We start from the raw sequence: 17,810 nt of genomic DNA, 5'->3' as shown, positions 1-17,810 counted from the left end.
CTTAATCTATAAGGAATTTAACTTCTATCATTCCAAAAAGTTAAAAGTTTTGAATACATTTTAAAGAAAACTTAGAACAGCACTGAAACATGACTTAGCTACAGCTCAGTTGCTTGTTTCCTCTATTAAATTTACTTCAATTACGATACGTGCATGAAGGTAAATAGTGCAATTTATTAAAAATGTCAAACTTCACATTTCACTTCCCTGATTGATTTGAGCTATTTAGAAATTATGGCATTGTACTTCCTGCCACATTCCAGCAAATACCACACTTGCAGCACATTCCCCCTCTTCAGTCAATTTGGAACAAAAGCAAAGACAGTTTAAAATGTGCATTTTTAAATCTAAATATTTATCAGCTTAAAAGTCCAACAAATTGGTTGTATTCCCTGTAGTGACATCCTCCCCCCCCCCCCGCGCTTAGTGCCAAAATACCCATTATTCCTTTCCCAATGAGGAGATAAAGTAAAGGTTTTTTTTTGCTCTTGTTGTTTTCCATACTCAGAATTTCAGTTATTAGCTGATATAGAAGACAGTTGCAAAATAAAGCAGAGCCTATAACCAAAAGAATTTAACTGCCAGATGTAGAAATATACAGATGATCCCTTCATTGAGTAGAATTCAATGTCCATTTTTTTCCTAGAAGAAGTTAAAGAGAATCACAGCACTAGATCTAGAAATCTCCACATTTCATAGCCATAGATCCAGGTAATACTTTATCCAGCAAGATTTGTCATATTAATATAGAATTTTGTTCTTCCTTAAATGAAACTTGATATGCAAACACAAAATTGCCACTGAATTCTCCCTGTAAACCTGCAAAATATGTTCATATAATTTTAATATAAACTACCAACATCTGTTTGAGCTATTGTAATATTTATAAAACAGCCAGATCCACTGGAAATGTGTGGATATGGAAAAAATTGAGTGAAATAGCCAAACGTAGAGAATCAAAGGGTACATCTTTTCTCAAATATCTGAAAGATAGAACTAAAATATAAAACATTTTTGAAAGCGTACACAAATGTACATGATCAAACTGCCTAAAGAATAGTACATGTGGAAGTAGGATTCCATGGTGTAGCCCTTTTGAATGTCTAACAGGGAATTCAATAAACTAAATACAAGTAAGCTGATAAATGTCTTGGCTGAAAGAGGTGGAAACTAAAAGGACATGGGCAGACAAATAAAAAGAAGAACCACAATTACAATATCCGTGTGTGTGTGTGTGTGTGTGTGTGTGTGTGTGTGTGTGTGTTGAAAAAGGAAAGTGGGAAGATGAGCTAGATGAAGGGGGTGGGGATGATGGAAGGAGTAACACATCAAGTTACTTAGTACACATACATTCACATGATAAATTGAAGCCCTTTTGTACAACTACTTGAGGAAAGCAATAAAGCTAAAAAGACAAACCAATGCAACACCAATACTTACAAAACTATATGGTGTAAACCAATTGAACAACTCATGGGAGGGAGAGGGAAATGAGGAGGGGGGAAGTCAGGGGGCGGGAATTAGGGAGGAGGTAACAAGTAGGATAAGAAATGTATACATGAAACTGTTACCCTTCTGTACTTCACTCTGACAATAAAGAAATTTTAAAAAGGAAGAAGATTAAAAAAGATAGCCACATCATTCACAAATGTAACGTGGCTTCCGATAATAATGGTTATAACACTATGTTATGTTTTATCTCTAAATAGACCTGATTAAATTTGATAAAAAGGAAAGTGTTTGAATCATTTTCTTATTGCATGTTTATGTCAACTATGTTATTTATGTCTTTTTAAGTACCCAATAATTATTGGAACATTCAGAAGTAGTTGGATTCATCATTCTGCTAAGATAATACTGTATTAGCAGAAGGACCTTTAAAAGATTATTATTTAGCCTTGTCAATCCTGAGACTTCTGGCAACATTAAATTACTCTTTATCTTGAATTCATCATTTAGATACATTATCTATATTTGGTGTTCTTTTGTGATGTGTTTATCTTCTAGGAAACTTTCTTTGATTAATAAAAATGAGATAAGATTAAAGGATAATTTTTTCATTATCTGCCAAATGGCATTTTCCTCCTTTTTCCAAAGGAAAACAGGGCTGAGTTCCTTCATTCTTGATGGGCTTTTAAATCCCTTCCCTCACTATTTTTCTCCTCCAAGTTGAAGAATAGAAAAATGAATGTCTCAAATTCCCTCTGTTCATACAATTTGCAGGGGTAAAAATGTTTGTGTAATATAACTCAAGGAGATAGAAGCTTAAGTCCCTGTCTTAAAGCAGACATTTGCCCCATTTTCTTAACCTGGATCCTTCTTTCTTTGAGGAAATGTAGATTTCATATCAGATAGTATAGCAACCATTCTGATTCTCCTCTGAAAAAAAATCAATATATGAGGAAAACAGGAAGAGAGGGAAATATTTTACACCTTTGATGAATACAATAAATGGCTTCATAAACCCTGATCTATCTGTTCTGATCTATCTGTTCATTACATGTAGATATATACTCCTAACTTTTGGGTTTTTGTTTGTTTGTTTGTTTTGTTTTGTTTTTAATCAAACTGAATTACAGAGAGGTTATAGTTTCATACATTAGGCATTGGATACATTTCTTGTACTGTTACCTCGTCCCTCATTCTCCCCACCCCCATGAGTTGTTCAGTTGTTCAGTTCATTATCACCAAACAGTTTGTAAGTACTGCTTTTGTAGTTGCTTGTCTTTTTTTACCCTGTGTCTCTCAATTTTGGTATTCCCTTCCAATATACTCCTAACTTTTGTATGATAACTTTTAAGACATTTTGTTGCTTCCAGGACCAGTGTGAACTCCAGAAAGTGAGTAATTCTTCTACCAGAATAAGCAAATGAGAGAGAGGTAAAATGGAAGTATAAGATACTATGAGAATTTCTGAATTAAGGGACTGCAATACTTAGTAGTTCCTTAAAGCAAGGCATACATACACAGTAGAATGAAGTTTGTTGTTTGTTTTTGTTTATTATTTATTCAATGCTTTGTATGTTTTGGAAAAAATAAATTATTACTTAAATTATAGAGATGACATTAGTGTCCAGCCTCCTCCTTCTGAGTATACCCAGAACTGTGGTGAATAGTGCTATACCTAATAACAAATTTCAGATTTGTTCAACTGTCGCTCAGTGAGTGAACTCTTTGTCTTATTACAGAATAAGCAGACAGTATTTTATAGTTGAGAACAAACTATGCAGCTGCCATAGGAAGTTTCTAGATACATTATTTCAAGCAGGACACATGTATCATGAAAGAGCTCATAATGAAATTAGATTATTCAGTGATGAGGTGAGCCAAAGAAGCACAATGCAATTTTTTTCTTCACATTTCTAATTTCACATACTCAGGATAATTAACCACAAATCTATCTTCTGCAATAATGCAGTGCAGTGTGGAGGGTAGGTGAAGATTGGTAGCATGGCACCGCCAATTCATTTCTGACCTTCAAAATAGAATCAAGATCAAGAAAATAGCTTCCAAAACCAGGCCACTGAGTAGACAGGAATTTAAATATTTTTGTCTCCCCTTTAGGTATTACAAAAAGAACATGGTTCCAATGTTCTTTTTTTTGGGGGGGGGGGACAATTGAAAACAATTGAACACTTTTTTGGTACAATTTAAGCTATGCTTTCAGACTAAAGCAGAAAACAGAGGAAATGGTGAGAGGAAATAAAAGTCTTTCTGGCTTGTTTCTTGGAAGGTGTAGAGAGGAAAGAGGAGAAAAATATACTAGTAGAATATGTGACCCTCTTTCCACTCTCAAAGTCCTTTCTCTAAAAGAGGGAGATGAATTCTACAGTGAGAATTACATGGAAACTGAGGAGTAGGACTGGCTTTTTATGAGACTGCTTTGGTATCACAGGAAATCTAACTTTCTCTGGCTTGTAGCTTGTTTCACAAAGTGGTTGCTCTTTCTAACCTGACATTTTAATCATTTTCTGTAGGGTATTCTTTTCCAATATGCAACAGGCTTTACCATTGATGCCTGTGACTGTATGTGTGGGAATTGGAGTTTCAAGAGCTGCGCAGTGGACAGTCTACCAAGAAAGTCAGAAATAGAAACACAGAGAGAGAGAGAGAAAAAAAAAACAGGAAAAGACTGAAATGGAGAGAGACAGACAGACATAGAGACAGAGACAGAGAGACAGGAATAGCATTGGAGACAGACAGAAACAGACCCATGAGCACTTGTTGCAGTTGAGGTATTCAGCTGGATTTAGTCCGAAAGGCAACAGGGAACATATCCTCACCTATCAGAGAAGCCAGAAGACTTGAATACTATGGACCTCATGGTTTCTACATGCTTTTTCTTAATTATTTCTGCACTCAACTCTCTGTGCACCCAGGATTAAAAAAAAAAATACGTGGAGCAAAGTTATATCATAGGTTGTACTATGAGTAGCTTTGCCATTCTTGGCTTCTTCAGCTATATAACTGGATACTAGGACATAGGAAGAAAGGAATAAATGTGAATGAGTAAATGAATATGTCCAAGTAAGGAAATCCTTTACTCAAGTGGATAATTCATAAACTGACTGCTAGCTTATTTTGAGAAGGAAGATAGTGGCTAAAAAATTATAGACAGACAGATAGATAGATAGATAGATAGATAGATAGATAGATAGATAGATAGATAGATAGATATAGAGATATAGATACATAGATATAGATATAGATATATGTCATGGAGATAAAGACAAAAACACTAAATCTAGTAACTTTTATAGCACTTTATGAAGGGACTTTGCCTACCACTTGACTTCATAGTACAGCTCAATTCCTGGGATTGTGTCTGACTTAGCTGATACAACAGAATAACTTGACCTATCATGGCTACCAAGATAATTACCTGCTCTGTAAACAACCAGATGCTATCCATTTTTAGGTCTTGTGAACAATAAGGTCTTTCTCAAAACTACCCAACTCTTCCTTTGTAGTGCTCAAACTTTACAATGGGAATAGGTAATAATTTGTTTACTGCTAAAGTACAAAATGAAGGAGAGGGGCTGTATTTCCATGAAACTGAATCTACCTGACTCCATCTTCAGGAGCTGAGCAAATCATCAAGATGCATAATGAATACAAAACCATTTCAGGGCTCCAAATAATGTTTTACATTTCCATGTAATAAATTTGTGACAATTCCATCTGTGGAAAAGACAAAATGTATCTTTTTTAAAGATGAGCTACTGATTGGTTTACACTAATCTTCCTCTAGGAAAAACTAGAAAGGCTAGGGTCTCTGCCTGAGGGCAAAACTTGATCTCTCCTTAGAAATCTGGAAGAGTTAGCCTTATCTATATTTATAAATTATCTTTCATCTCTAATTTCAGCATTACAACTAAGATATTTAACAATCTAGAGAGCAAAAGACAAAATTAACAAGGAGCAGGTGATCATCTATAACACATTTTCAGATGCACCCTGGAAAACTCATTAAATATCCTGTAGTCTCTTCTAATTATCCTAGTATCCCTACCAGTCGTTTCTGTAACATCATCATAATAAAAAAGGTATTTTTAACTGGCAAATGTTCAAACTTTCATAAAATTATTTGGGGCCAAGAATTCCATTTCTTGCTAACTAAAAAGATTTCATGTACCAGAGATGACACATAAGGTAGCGAAGAGCTTTGATTATTATATTTCAGAACCTGGGAGTCAAATGTAAAAGCTAAAAGAAAATTCTGTTCCTCTGTGGGAGAACACTCCACAGAACAAAGACCTTTTACTACCCAGGACTTTTCTGAGTTTTAGATGTTGATTTTCCTCACTTTTCTTTAAAAGATCAGAATGTCTCTATTAGCGCCTTTTAGACAGAGGTCTCACGCAGAGAATTGAAAGGGCACCACAGACTGGAAAACACGACTTTATTGTATGGATTACATGTGCTGCAATTTATTTAATTATAAAGTTGCTCCAATGAGCATATATAAATATATATATATTTATATATATATACATATATATATATATACTTCATATTGGCTAAGTATTGGATAAAAGCTCAAAAATGAGCAAGAAAAGTGAAAACTGAGATAATCATTTTTAAAGGCCTATTTTATGTGAAATGCTTTCATATGTGTATATATAAAGACAAGAATTTGTGTGTGTGTGTGTGTGTGTGTGTGTAGAGTGAGAAAGAGCAAGAGAGAGAGAAGGGAAGGAAAACATATGTGTGTGATCCCTTGTATGAACTTATGTTTACATGTGCATCTGTATACAGTTTTCTAAAGAGTCTTTTCCTGATTTTGTTACATACAGTGATTATTTATTTAATATTTTCTATTTTAAATAAAACTAAGGCATTAGAGGCCAACTAAATTCAAAGAAAAAGTGAAAATTCTTGTTCAAATCATTGATATATTTTAATTCTGTATGATTGACTTTCATTTAAGTAAGCTACAATAAGATATTTCTAAATTCACTTTTTGTCGCCTAAGAATGATCAATCATTATGAAGCTTCAGAGCTATATAAATATTGGCTTATGAGGGTCAATAAAGAAATGATGATGAAATGAAACACTAAAGTTTTAGCAAATTTATTCAAAGTTGTATCCCATGGAAGTGTATGTTCTATAAGCATAAAAGAGTAGTAGCTTCTGCTGTCCAGGTAAGCCTCCCTGGAATTACACAGCTGACAACATACATAAAGTGGTCTAGCTGTGAGTACTGGGAACTACATAGTCAGAGAAATACAGTGTTTGGTGTCATGGGTAATGGGTCATAGCTCAACCAGAGACACAGCTCAAAGATACACCAAAATGTTCCAGAACATTTGCTACAAGCAAAAGCAAAATCTGTGGAAGTCACTGTATCAAAACACCTACGGGAACTTCTGAATGCCCTTGGAAAAAGAAGGAATAAGACAACAAAAAGAACAATATGATAGTGCCTTCCAGAGTGTAAAACTTGTCAAATTATTACCAGAAGAAATAATTATTTCTTCTCACATTCGATTTGGTAACTATGGTAAAGCACGTGTCTTATTTCCACTCCCGAAAGCAAAGACAGAAGCCCCTTAGAGGAAGAATGTCTATTGGAAAATGTGAAAGGAATGTATATCTGTTTTGTGAGCAATTAGATAGACTTACTTCCTAAACATGATCCTTTGATCATGTTTTAAAGAAAATGTTTTAAAGGATCATGTTAAAAAGGAAAAGGTCTGGGTCTGGGAATATGGCCTAGTGGCAAGAGTGCTTGCCTCATATACATGAAGCCCTGGGTTTGATTCCCCAGCACCGCATATATAGGAAAAGGCCAGAAGTGGTGGAGTGATTCAAGTGGCAGAGTGCTAAGAAGTCAGGGACAGTGCTCAGGCCCTGAGTCCAAGTCCAAGACCCAGGCCCAGGACTGGCAAAAAAAAAAAAAAAAAAAAAAAGGAAAAGGGTATATAATGCAAAGGAACAAACCATCTGCAGATTTTTTTTATTCTTTTTTAAATTTTTCTTATTTATTGTCAAAGTGATGTACAGAGAGGTTACTGTTTCATATGTTAGGCATTGGATATATTTCTTGTACTGTTTGTTACCTCTTCCCTCAATCCCTCCTCCCTCCTCCTCCTTTCCCTCTCCACCCATGAGTTATTCAATTGGTTTACACAAAACAGTTTTGCAAGTGTTGCTTTTGTAGTCGTTTGTCTTTTTATCCTGTGTCTCTCAATTTTGGTATTCCCTTTCAATTTTCTAGTTCTAATACCAGTATATACAGTTTCCAATGTACTCAGATAAGATACAGTAATAGTGCAGGTACAACCACAGGAAGGGGATACAAAAGGATCATCAACAATAGAAGCTACGGTTTCACATGGCATGTTGAAAGTAATTACAACAGTGATATAACACTCATTTCCATAACATGGAGTATATATATGCACATAGAATTTATACATTATGTTTATTGGCTTATGGGAAGGTAAAATGTGAGAGGGTGAATAGTATTGAAATATATTGTATTTGTGAACAAATCAAATTGAAATTCACTTAAAGCTGTTCAATAGTAAAGGTAGTTAGAAAAAAAGTGAGAGTAAATAAAGGGGTCAATCTGTTTAAAATTAGTGTATTTACATGTATAAAGAATATAATCCATATAAAATTAGCATATAATAAAATTGAAAGACAGTAATATATTGAAGTGCTCTGAGATATACTACTAGTGCCAATGAAGGGGGAAAACACAGAAAATGAAGAACGGTGAATAAAAATACCTTATCTACATGAGTGAAAATGGAATAATGAAGGCTTATTGAGAGTAGTTTGGAAAGGGCAAGAGGAGAGGACAGTGATTGGATAAGTCTGATCTAGGTACCTTGTATGCAGGTATGGATGTGAAAAAATGAAATCCCTTTGTCCAACTAACTGTTGCTAATTTAATATGATTTTAAAAAAAGAGAGAGAACTGATGGCATGTCACAAGAAGGTCTGCTAATGGCCTATGCATATGGGTGGCAACCAGAAGGAAAAAGAGATCAAAGCCCCACAGAACCAAAGAACTAAACTCTGCCAGTAGGATCATGATCCTGAAGTAGAAACCTGAGTTTCTTCATGGAACACATGTCTCCCTATCATAATTCAGCATTGGGAGAAGGTGAGAGGAGAATCTAACAAAATTTTCCCTGGCCTCTTGACTTACAAAAATCTGTTAAATATTAAATGAATATTGTTGAAAACAAACAAAAATCACTTTTTCTAATTCTTTCTCACTATATATATAACAACAATAATCATAAATAATAATGGCAACAATTCTTCTGATAAACGATTGGATCCAATTGGAATTTAGTATTAACCTTTATGAATAGTAGTGACAGGAAAATAATTGAAACAAGCAATCCAGCTTCTATTTTGATTACTCAGCATATCTATGAATATTGAAAGATTGAATATTAGACAAATATTAGACAAAACACTCACTCCACCATTTGCTCTAAATCTATCTTTAATTTCCTCTTCCTACACGAGCAATATTAGACTGAATTGACAGATTTTTCTATTGTTATGATTTATGTTTATTTTTCAAAGGTATCTTTTTTTTTTTTTTTTTTGGCCAGTCCTGGGCCTTGGACTCAGGGCCTGAGCACTGTCCCTGGCTTCTTCCCGCTCAAGGCTAGTGCTCTGCCACTTGAGCCACAGCGCCACTTCTGGCCATTTTCTGTATATGTGGTGCTGGGGAATCGAACCTAGGGCCTCGTGTATCCGAGGCAGGCACTCTTGCCACTAGGCTATATCCCCAGCCCTCAAAGGTATCTTTAAACATCTATGAATCAATATTTCTCAATAAGAATGATTTTATGTTTGCCTGAAACCTCTCAATTACTTCACATTTTTCCTGTGAGCAATCCATAAAATCTGTCATTCTCCTGCATGATAATTTCTATGACTTCTTTTAACATAGTCTACATTTATGAGGCCATTTGTAATAAATGTCTTATAAAATACCATTATGCATTTGAGTAAGTATGATAGTGATCTGAAACCAGTGTGGCTCACTTTACAGGGCTTTTTTTGTTTGTTTGTTCACCTAGTTTGATTGGACATTATTGTCTTTAACCTTGTGACTATCTGTAATTTTACTGAGATATATCCAAAAGTTTTAAAAGAAAGCTTAGGAGAAAAAAATTTAAAAATTACTATAAAAAATTTAAGTCAGATATGGGATTGCATCAAAATACAAAGCTTCTGCATGGCAAAGAACATAGCTTGCAAGATAAACAGAAAGACCACATGGCAAAGAACATAGCTTGCAAGATAAACAGAAAGACCACAGATTGAGAGAAAATATTTACCGGCCACACAATAGACAAAGGACTCATATAAAATATAAGTAGAACACAAAAAATTAAATTGTTCAAAAAAATCCTCAAAGAACCAACAGCCCCCTCAACAACTGGGCTAAATACCTAAAAAGAGACTTCTCTGAAGAGAAAGTAAGAATGGCCAAGAGACACATGAAGAAGTGCTCTACATCACCGGCCATAAAAGAAATGCAAATCAGAACAGTATTGAGATTCCTCCTCATCCCTGTAAGAATGTTCATTATCAGGAAAACTAAAAATAACAAATGCAGATGCTTTTCAGAAGATTAGTGGGCCCCAAAAATATGGTACATAAACACAATGGAATTCTATGCTTCTATCAGAAAGAATGGCATTGCCCCATTCATAAGTAAATGGAAGGACTTGGAAAAAATCATACTAAGTAAAGTGAGCCAGACCCAAAGAAACCTGAACTCTATGGTTTCCCTCATAGGGAATAATTAATACATGACTAGGATAGTCCTAGAAGAAGATTGCAATAGTTTAATAGCTATGCCCATATGAACACAAAAGATGATGCTAAGCGAAATAAACTTCAAGTTATGGAAACAAGTGGTATAACGTTGTTGTTATTTTCAACAGGCCATGTGAACCCATGTCCTTTTATTTTGTGTTTCTTTCCCGTGTTTTTACTCCTGATATCACTATAACTGATTTTACTACTCTGGATATTGAATATATGTATATTGGAACTAGGGAAGGAAAAGGAAATACCAAAATTGAGAGACAAAGGATAAAAAGATGAACCAACCCAACAACAATACTTACAAAACTATTTGGTGTAAACCAACTATACAACTCATGGGGGGGGGATGGGACAGAATGAGGGATGAGGTAACAAGTTGCATAAAAAATGTGTGCTCACTGCCTTATGTATGAAACTGTAACCCCTCTGTACTTGGCTTTGAAAACAAAGAAATAAAACAAAAAACAAAAACAAATAAATCCAAATCAGGAAGATGCTCATTGGATGTTTAAAAAGTCAAGAAAACAAAGGGAAAGAAAGAGAAATTTTATTATTTACAAACTTCAGATCTTTATGAATAATGACCAAGACAGACAGGACAGTTTTGGCTTCCAATATGCTTACTCATTTCCCATAAGGAAACATTTTTTCAGGAAATATATATATCCTAAGCATTTATCTAAATGTGGTCTCTGTTCATGTAACTGTTGATAAGCATGCCTAATACTTTCTTTGCCAGTATTTTGTTATTTGCTTTTCTGTGTTTAAGCTACTAAAGAAGTATAAAATCACAATGTTTTTAGTCTTTTATCACCACAGGACAGAATGTTTAATTCTAATTTGTGCTTCATACCAACAGACACATCATGCAAGTTCCTGCTAATCAGGAACTAATAAGTCTATACTAATTGTCAAATAAGATGTTAAAAAAAAGTGATAGAAAAAACTCCAAATGGCCATGCACCGGTGGCTCATACCTGTAATCCTAGCTACTCAGTAAGCTGATATATGAGGATCACAGTTCGAAGCCAGCCTGGACAGAAATGACCATGAAATGCTTATCTGCACAAACCACTCAAAAAAAGCCAGGAGTGGCTATGTGGCTCCAGCCTTTTGCACAGAGGTCCCAAGTCCAAACCCCAGGACCAGAAAAACAAACAAAAAAAAAATACAAGCAAGCAAACAAATAAACAAAAATACCTAAATAAAAATGTGGTTCATCAAAAAGTTGACAGAAGAAAGATGATTATGGTTCATCTGTTCAAAAACTTGACAGGAGAAAGGCAAAAAGAGATCTGGGAATATCAGTGTTTTCTAATATAAAATAAATAGAATGTGTATTAGAAAGTCAAATAGCCACTCTCTGGAGGCACATATACAGACAGGAAGATGTAAATGAATTGGCAATCACCAATTCTGCTTGCAGGAACCATCCTTCCCCATTTCATCTACCTGTTTTTTTTTGTTTCCATTTCTTGTCATTGGAGAGAAGAGGATGAATAGAGAAAGGAAAAAGCTTGCTCCATTTCAGATTGATATCCATTTTTAAGTCCCAATTCTCAGCTTTGGCTAAATTTACAAAGTTGTGAAATTACAAGGAATCAATTTCACTCTTCCATACCTAGAACACTGAGATATATGGCTTTATGATATCCAACCTGCCAATTGAAACAAAGACAGGACACATATGACACATGAAAAATAAAATGCAGTATTACAAGCCTATGATAACAAAATAACAGCTGTCATATATAATTAAATAACACATATATCTTTCTCCTAAATTGACTTCATCTCATTTCTGCCTATACTCATCAAAGCTGTCTCAAAAATAGAAGAAGTTTCCTTGGTACAAACCGATCTGTATTGTCTCTGCAAAAGCCTTAAGAAAATTTCAAACAATAGAATCTAGATTAGCAGAAAATAATTGTTAATAAATGCTCCATGCAGAACTATTTTTATCAAGTTAAATCTACTTATTGTATCCTCCCCTGAGGGAAGCCACTAATTATTTGTCACACTGTTGCTTGAATATTCATATGAGGTGTGCTCTCGTTTTCCTCAAATGTAGTCAGCTCTCATGTTAAAGTGTACTTTGTCCTCTTCCATACTACAAAAGTCTACTCAGGCATAGTGATTTACTGTGGTCATATTCCATCATACTCTATTTGCTAGCACCTTACTTAATCACTGTCAGCCAAATTCACCCATTTTTTTGTTCTTCTGCTACTATATTCACACTCACGTATGTAGCAGAGGTAAGGATGCCATTAGTGATACTCAAGGTTTCTCTCAGGTTGCACAGATGGCTGGGTTATCTATTCATTCATCAAGAAGTTTCAAATTGGGGCTGGGAATATGAGAGTGCATGCCTCTCATACATGAAGCCCTTTGTTCAATTCCTCAGCAACACATATATAGAAAAGGCTCAAGTGGCAGAGTGCTAGCCTTAAGCAAAAAAGAAGCCAGGGACAGTGCTCCAGCCCTGAGTTCAAACCCCAGAACTGGCAAAAAAAATAAAAGGAAGTTTCAAATGTAGAGTTTAAGAGTATAAGAATCTTTCAATATAAGAAAATCCTCAAATTACCACTTATTTCAATATCAATTTAATGCACAATTCTTTTCCAATATATTTTCAAAATAAATTTGGCTGGAACCTCTCCTCTTTCTCAGTCTCATTGTGATCACATCCATTTTGAACTAGTGACTAGAAATTAGTTACACAAGAACAATAAGTGGAAAACTGATTTGTCTAGGTTTAAAGAATCAAATTCCAGTAGCTAAAATACTGCTCTGCAGAAGGATTTAAGCAGAGCAGAGCATTTTTAGATTAGCCTACTGCTAGAGAAAATTCACACTTAAAAATCTTTCCCTGAACAGTAAATATCATTTCGTTTTTGAGTATGTAAAGTACAACCTCCATATCCTTTATTTAACTTTCTTTAAGTAGTACAAGGAAGGTGCCATTTAATAAAGCACCATATGAATACAATGCATCTTGATCTGTGTCAACCTTTGAAAATCTCATCCCCTTTTCATCCACTCCATTCCCTTAGACTTCTAAATTTTGTAGTATATACAATGGATTCTCTACTGCATTCATTCTCCACTTCCCACTTCATTGTCTACCCTTCTCCTCTTATTACCATCCTTTGCAAGTATTAATTTTTGGTGGTTATTTTCCAGGGCTTTGTCTTAATCTTTCTGAGAATTTTTTACTATTTTAGCCCTCTATAGTATACATTATAATTCAGATAATGTATTTGGAACTGCTTGCACATCACCCAGGGTGTTTACTTATAGACATAAAGTACTATTCTATCTACCACTAATAAGAGAAACCATGCAACCTTTGTTTCTCTGGGTAGAGCTTACTTCAGTTAATACAAATCTTTCTGAGTCTTTCCATTTTGTTATCTATTGTACAATATCATGCATTCTAATGGATGAGTAAAATTCCATTATATATTATCTTTTATTATATTATATCTGTTACTATATTAATATTCTATCATATTATATCTATCTAGATATCTTTATACATCACATTTTATTACTTATATACTACCATATCTAGAGAGACATATCTGATAAATACATAAATATAATCATATTTTCTTAATCCATTTCTCCACTGAGGTAGATCTAAGCTGATTCCATAGTTTTACTATGGTGAATAGTGCTGCATTGGACATGGTTGTGCTGGTGGTTTTACTGTATCATAGTCTATTGGATAAATGCCCAGGAGTGAAATTGCAGGATCACAGTTATTTGAGGAACATCCCCAATGCTTTCCACAGTAGTTGAATAAGTTTACATTCCCATCAACACTGTATTAGTTTTCCCTTTTGGCTACATCCTGGTCTGCATATGTTATTGTTTGTTTCCTTGATAATGGACATCCAAGCTTGAGTGAAAAGGAATCTGTGTTGTATTGTTTTTATTTGCATTTCCTTTGCCTACATCTATTTTTGAGAAAAAGATCTGAATGATCTATAACAGGTAATAATGCTCCAAAGCCATTTAGTTCAAGACTTTATACTGGAAAGAGAGTAAATTATATATAAATGTTATATACATCATATAGAGATACTACATTCAAGAACAGAAATATACAAGGACATTCAAAAACTCAAAGACTATCATCATCAACCATTTTCAGTCTTCTAAATTCTAGAAAACTACCCAAACACTTAATAAATAAAATGTGTGTGTGTGTGTGTGTGTGTGTGTGTGTGTGTGTGTGTGTGTGGTTGTTGTTGTTGTTGTTTCAGGGAACCAAAATCAGGGCGTTGTACATGCTAGGCAATATTATACCACAGTGCTACATCTCCAGGACTGATTATTTTTTTATTTACCCACTTATTAACCTTTAGAAATAATCATCTTCAATGCTTTCTTATTCTAAAAATTTGCACTAACCTTGCTACAATCTGGCATTTACTGTCACAATTTAACTGAAATTGCTTCATCAAGTTTTCCACCTTTATACAAAATCAAGTAACACAATACTCTATTTTATCCTTTGCTTTGTTGATGTTTTTAAGACTTGGTACTGGGCTGGGGATATGGCCTAGTGGCAAGAGTGCTTGCCTCATATACATGAGGCCCTCGGTTTGATTCCCCAGCACCACATATACAGAAAATGGCCAGAAGTGGCGCTGTGGCTCAAGTGGCAGAATGCTAGCCTTGAGCAAAAAGAAGCCAAGGGCAGTGCTCAGGCCCTGAGTCCAAGCCCCAGGACTGGCCAAAAAAAAAAAAAAAAAAAAAAAGACTTGGTACTTATATTTATTTGCTTATTTTAAAGTAGTTTATGACCAGCTTTCACTGGCGAGCAAATCAAAAAGCAGAAATTCTCAGGTGGAGCATTAAAGAAGGAAAACAAGTAATAAAAAAGTTCCTTGTATATAAGATCACTAAAGATATGAAATGTCTTATGAAAGAATAGTGGGGGAAAAGGGAAGATGGCACCGCCACAGTAGGGAGGCACCCCGACTCGCTCCAACTGAATAGCGAACTGGGAACTCCAGCACCCAACACCCCATCAAGAACCCAGCAAAACCAGCAGCCAGAAGCAAAGGAGAAACACAGGAAAACAAAAAGGAGCAAAAGAGCCAAAAACCTACATGGAGCCAGAGAATCTACAGGGCACCCTCTCCCCACCAGCCGACGCTGGCCCGAACAGGGCCAGGCTGGGAAAGGGGACCCAACAATCGGCAGACCAACTGCCGGGAGCGCAGAGTCCAGACAGCAGGACTTCACACACATCAGGGAGAGTGTGGACCAAGACAAATGGCTATGGCCGCGACGGGAAGTTCGGGTCCACACCAGGAATGGACATAGTGGCTGGGGAACTCAGCGATGCAGAAGAGGAGAGCCAGGGACGGCACCACTACCTTTCACCACCCCGGAAGGACCAACAGCGGCATGGGACATACACACAATCCAGGACCAGTGAGTCCCCCATTACCCCTCCCCGAATGGAAGACCAGCTATCAGAGACCCAAACCCTACAAAGTAGCTAGGTCTCCCTCCCTCCCCCTCCCCACCCCAAGGGAACAAAGAACCCCCAAATCAGGCGGGAAGCTCCCATCAGGCACTGGTACACAGGAGTTTAGCAGGGGAAGGGTGGAGCAGCCCCAAGGCCGCCCAGGAGCCAGAACTGGCCTAACCAGCCCTGCCCCTTCCCAACAGGGCCGGCAGTGCAAGCCCCACCCGAGGCGCCTGGACCTAGCAGACCTTTACAACTAAAATCACAGGTGCTGGTGGGCAATACCAGCACAGCAGGAACACCTGGGCCTGATTACCACCTCCCCTCACAGCGGAGGCACAGTCTGAGGGCGCTAACCCGCACCAGGACAGTTGATCCCACTGGGCCCCACACATACCGCCCCTACAGTGGACTCGCGGGAGGGCGCAAGCACAACCCAACAACCCGGGGCTCTCTCTGGTAGGCATACCCCGCGCAGGTGGACGGGGCCACAGCGGCAGTGACCGTGGTAGTGGGCGCACAGTGCACAGGTGGGCGGAGCCTCCAGCGACAGCGCCTGCTCTGGTAGGCATACCCCACTCAGGTGGGCGGGGCCACAGCTGCAGCACCCGCTCTGGTAGGCGCGCATACACAGGAGGGCTGAGCTCTCCATCGGCCCGTGCCCACTCGGTTTGGCGCTTTTCGCACAAGTGGGTGGGCCACCCCTCAACAACACCGGCCCCGGAGCGGTCCACACAGGAAGGTGAATTACCTGAGAGGTGAGCTTCTCTGACCAGTATACAGAGTGGAAAAAAGAACCAAAGAAGAGATAAGCCTCCACGCCACGCTGAACCAGCGACCAGAAAACCCCCAACAGAGGCACACTAGGGTCAGCACAGCACAGCAGCAGGACACTGTCCCGCAGAGAAAGACACAGAACCTACCAGCCCCCAAGTGCAGGGAGAGTGACCACCTCACCAACAACCAAGAAGGTCATGCTCACCCATTGGGAAGCAAGGTGCAACAGCCAAACCCAAACCCAGAGCCAGGACACCAGGACACAAGGCTCCCACTGACGGACCAGCACAAAACCAAACTAGGGAAGCCACCCACAGATCTCCAGATGCGAAAATCACAAAGAAATATAACACAGTTCATCAAAAGGCAAGCCAACTCGCCAACTCCAAAAAGCAGCACGACTGAAGAGGAGATGGAGAATAAAAAAGCAAATGAGGCCATGTTAACAGAAATGATGGAAAGCATTAGAAACGAAATCAGAAAACAATTCCAGGAGTTTAGAGTGGAAGTCTTGAAGGACATCCAGGAAGCCAAGAAAGAAATGGAAGCAAAAATGGATACAATGCAAACCTCCGTTAAAGAAGACCTTAACATCCTGAGAAGTGAAATGCATGAAAAAATAGATTTGAAATACAACTCTTTAAAGGAAGAAATTTCCACGATCAGAGCTGATCTGACAACCATAAATAGCTCTCTGACATCCATAAACTCCGCAATTGAATCCACAGCACAAAGAATTGACCATATAGAATCCAGAACTCTCGCTTGGACAATGATGCAGCCGACAACAACCAGAAAATTACCACACTCCAAGAAACGGTGAAGCTTCAGGGTAGACTAATCCAGGAACTAATGGACAAAGACAAGAGATATAATTTGTGCATAATTGGAATAGAAGAAGGAGCCGAATACCAGAGCAGAGGGCTTCATCATATTTTCAATAAAGTTATTGCAGAAAACTTCCCCAATCTCACAAGGGACCCCATCCAGGTAACCGCAACCTATAGGACACCTGGCAGGCCAGACCCCAGAAAAGCCACCCCAAGGCATGTAATATTCAATACTTCAGATCTCAAGAATAAAAAGCAAATTCTAAATGCAGCCAAAATGAAGAAAAAAAAATTCTACAATGGGAAGAGGGTCCAAATAACAGCAGACCTCTCCACACAAACCTACCAAGCGCGAAGTGAGTGGAAGAACACCATCCAAGTTCTACAAACCAACAATAT

Source organism: Perognathus longimembris, chromosome 2 (assembly GCF_023159225.1).
Source record: "Perognathus longimembris pacificus isolate PPM17 chromosome 2, ASM2315922v1, whole genome shotgun sequence".
Taxonomy (NCBI): Eukaryota; Metazoa; Chordata; class Mammalia; order Rodentia; family Heteromyidae; genus Perognathus; species Perognathus longimembris.
The sequence above is the reverse complement of the archived record's forward strand: the minus strand, read 5'-3'. Positions refer to the sequence as shown.